The following is a 4150-nucleotide window of genomic DNA, read 5'->3' as shown; positions in this document are numbered from 1 at the left end:
GGTACAGATTAGACTCATGCTTCCTATGTCTATATGGGCTTTGTCTTCCAGTCATTTACAGAGAAAAGTATCAAAGCTTTGGTTTCATTATGACATTTTCATAGATAAATATATATTTATAGAAATATATATAAATAAAATATATTTCAGCCATACTAATCCTTTCCTTATTACTCTCTTCTTCCCTCTTCTGCAAGACCCCCTTCTCTTTAAGGTACTATTGCTTCTGCTTCACCCTTGTGTGTGTGTGAGTGTGTGTGTGTGTGTGTGTGTGTATGTGTGTGTGTGTGTGTGTGTGTATGTGTGTGTGTGTTTATGTGTGTCTAAACTTAATTAGGATTTTAGAAGTGTGGGTGAGGGGTTAAGTACAGGAACATGGGGTATCAAAAAGTGAGCTACACCATTGTTAAAAATGTCTTTCCTGCTCCAGGACCATTAATTGTATTTATAGACCCAGGGAACTTTAATGCTTCATGAGCCCCTCTTCCTCCATTAAGAGAAGTTTGACAGACCTGATCTTGTACAGGGATCATGCAATTACTCAAAGCTGCTGAGAGTTCAGCAGAGCAACAGCTCCATTATAGCAGGAAAAGAGCATTTCACATCATCCCACCCCTTCTTGTTCTTACATCCTTTCTTCCTCCTTCTGTGAGATGGTTCTTGACTCTTGGATGGGGTGATATAGGTGTTTGGTTTAGTAAATGGGTTTGCCCCATGCTTTGGGCTCATCCTCCTGGAACCACATTTTGGTGGCCCAGTTGAGGAACTCTCATCTCTTTCCTCTCTTGCTTGTGGTAGTTGTTGGAGCAGTCCATAGGCAGGTGAAGATTTCTGTCTGGGGAGACTTTGCAGTGAGCTCCAAAGGCCTGCAGGCTGGCGTCTGGAACACCTCCAATTCTTAGAGGTCAGGACAAACCAGGATAGAAGCTAAATAGTGATTCTCAGACTTCTCTTGGTAGGGTTCAGTGCAAATTTCTTTAAGTATGTGCCCTCTTATGGAGAAGGGAGAGTGAGAGCCAATTTCAGGAGGCCTGAACATACTGTGAGAATGTTCTCCTCATTCCCTATTTAGAGTTGTTGCTGCTCTTCAGCATAGGAGGGAGAGAATGCCTGGATGACAGCATTTGTGTCTGCCATTTTCATTTCTGGACCGACATCCTGATGCACATACTGTGGGTAATTGGCTTTTGGCTGTCCTCAGGATGGTGAGTTCCTTTCCCTGTAGTTAGACTTGTTATTGCTCTGAAGAAACACAACAACAACAACAAAAAAAAAAAAACAAATTAGGGATGGACTGTAGCTTTGTCAAGGTGAGAAAAAAAAACAATATGGGAAAGCAGGTGTAGTTTTCATTCATAATGATAAAGGCTTTGGCTTTATTCGCTTGGAAACAAGAACCCTAGCAGAAATTGCCAAAGTGGAGTTGAATAATATGCCACTCCTTGGAAAGCAGCTAAGTGTCGTGTGCGCTTTGCCTCTCACAGTGCATCCCTTACAGTCCTCAACCTTCCTCAGTATGTGTCCAGCGAACTGCTGGAAGAAGCCTTTTCTGTGTTTGGCCAGGTGGAGAGGGCTGTGGTTATTGTGGATGATGGAGGAAGGCCCTCAGGGAAAGGCATTGTTGAGTTCTCAGGGAAGCCAGCTGCTCAGAAAGCTCTGGATAGATGCAGTGAAGGTTCCCTTTTGCTAAGCATATATCCTCGGCCTGTAACTGTGGAGCCTATGGACCAGTTAGATGAAGAGGAGGGACTTCCAGAGAAGCTCATCATAAAAAAGCAACAATTTCACAAGGAATGGGAGCAGCCACACAGATTTGCACTGCCTTGATCCTTTGAGTATGAGTATGCCATGAGCTGGAAGTCACTCATTGAGATCGAGAAGCAACAGCAGGATCAAGTGGACCGCAACATCAAGGAGGCTCATGAAAAGCTGGAGATGGAGATGGAGGCAGCATGCCATGAGCACCAGGTTATGCTAATGAGGCAGGATTTGATGAGGCATCAAGAAGAGCTTCAGAGAATGGAGGAGCTGCATAACCAAGAGGTTCAGAAAGGAAAGCAGCTAGAGCTCAGGCAGGAAGAGGAGCGCAGGCGCCATGAGGAAGAAATGCGGTGGCAACAAGAAAAAATGATGCAGCAACAGCAAGAAGGATTCAAGGGAACCTTCCCTGATGCGAGAGAGAACAAGAGATAAGGATGGGCCAAATGGCTGTGGGAGGTGCTATGGGCATAAACAATAGAGGCGCCATGCCCCCTGCTCCTGGGCCAACTGGTACCCCAGCTCCTCCAGGACCTGCCACTATGATGCCAGATGGAACCTTGGGATTGACCCCACCAACAACTGAACATTTCCGCCAAGCTGCTACAATGGAAGGAATTGGAGCAATTGGTGGAACTCCTCCTGCATTCAACCGCCCAGCTCCTGGAGCTGATTTTGCTCCAAATAAACGCCACCTATACTATTAATAAAGTTGCAGTGTCTAGTTTCCCACAACCCTTAAAAGAAAGGCCCTTTTTGGACTAGCAAGAATTCTACCCTGGAAAAGTGTTAGGGGTCTTCCCAATAGATAGGTCTTCCCTGCCTGTACTACTCTAGGGAGTATGCTTGGAGTCAGAGGGCAAGGGAGGGATGGTAGTTAACAAATCAAAGTCTGGGGTATATTGTTTTATCAAGTCTGTCTGGTGCATTCCTGAAGTGTGTTGATTGTTGAGGGACTGGAAAACCATAGCAAAATGAACTCAGAGAGCTCCATTAATCTTGATCATTCCTGTTGTCTTCTTTCATCCATCATGTTTTATCTTTATTCCACTCAACCCCAGAGACACTGCCATATATACCACAAAAGCTAAACAACCTCCAATGACCCCAGAGATTGAGCTTTGGGTCATTTCACAGAAAAATACCCTATGTCCAGCAGATGACAATGAGTGGAGATAAGGGGCTCCTAAAACTCTCCAACACCCCAAAAAGTATCCCTAAAGAGATACAACTGCCAACAATAAAGAGAAGCTATTGGCTATCTTCACGCTCTTAAACACTTGACAAAAAAAGAACAACTAAAAATAATATAAATTAAAACCTTCCAGCTGCAACCAGGATTCTCATCATGACTTGTCTCTACTAGAAGAACTGAAGTTCCCAACACCATCTACATTCTAATTAATCCTCATTTATGACCTGAATTATTACCAACACTACATCTATCAACCCCTTTGATGCCTTTACACTAGACTTTTCCTTCACACTGCTCTCTCACTAGATGCAGAGTCCCTTGTATCTCCTTAAATCTTTGGGACAGATGGTCAAGGCTGTCCCTGAATGCTAGGATAAGGACAGCTCCACCTCTGACTCCACATTTTCAGGATAAGCTCCAAGTACTAAACAGATGATCAAGTTTATTTTAAACTCTTCCACAGGATGCAAGGCCATGGGAGATGTCTGGACCAGCTCCTATCAAGTCTTCCTCATCCCTCCAATGGTAGTTAAGTTATGAGGCCTGTCTCTGTGGTTGATCTGATGAGAGGTAATAGCACTCCTCCTGCAGAGGCACAAACAGCTCATTCCTGTAAGCCTCTTGGAGAATTTTGTTAAATATTTCAGTGAATGTTTGATGCAGCATACCATCTAACACATCTAGACTCTAATGGGTGACCATGATCCGAGGTCCCTCTGTAGTTATGAACACATTATTTCTATGTTTCAGGGATTTCTTTTCAGCCCCAGCCACTATTGTCACATGACCTGCCTATCCTGAAAACATCCTTTGGTGTTTCTCACGTTAACCTCTGTGACTTACAGTTCTTTATTCTGGTTCACTGTCTATTTCTTGGTTCAATTCTGCAGTGTCTTTGGCCCATCTCAATCTTCCAGTATGATTTTTATCTTCTAGATTAGAAGCCATTAAGATGGAGATAATATTGTGGCAAGGCTATTCATCACTACCATCTACACCAACTATCTGTCAGCACCAAGGACCTCTTGACCTTTGGAGCGATGTCACAATTCGTCCTCAAAACTCATGCATAAACTAACCTTTGCCTCTCCAAAATGTAGCTCAATCCCTTCTTAAGTTGTATGGTCTTATGACCCTCAGCAATCCCAACCAGAGATCCAATGCCTGATTCTCAGCAATGAAGCACTTCCAAAAGGA

General features: G+C 43.8%; 1 pseudogene; it reads left to right on the top strand.

Moving 5' to 3' along the window:
- Nucleotides 1-1315: 1315 nt before the first annotated feature.
- LOC118576326 lies at nucleotides 1316-2465 on the top strand (annotated as a pseudogene).
- Nucleotides 2466-4150: the final 1685 nt, after the last annotated feature.

The sequence above is a fragment of the Onychomys torridus genome, unplaced genomic scaffold (assembly GCF_903995425.1).
Source record: "Onychomys torridus unplaced genomic scaffold, mOncTor1.1, whole genome shotgun sequence".
In the NCBI taxonomy this organism is placed as follows: Eukaryota; Metazoa; Chordata; class Mammalia; order Rodentia; family Cricetidae; genus Onychomys; species Onychomys torridus.
Note: the sequence above shows the minus strand (reverse complement) of the source record. Positions and strands in the feature narration are given on the sequence as shown.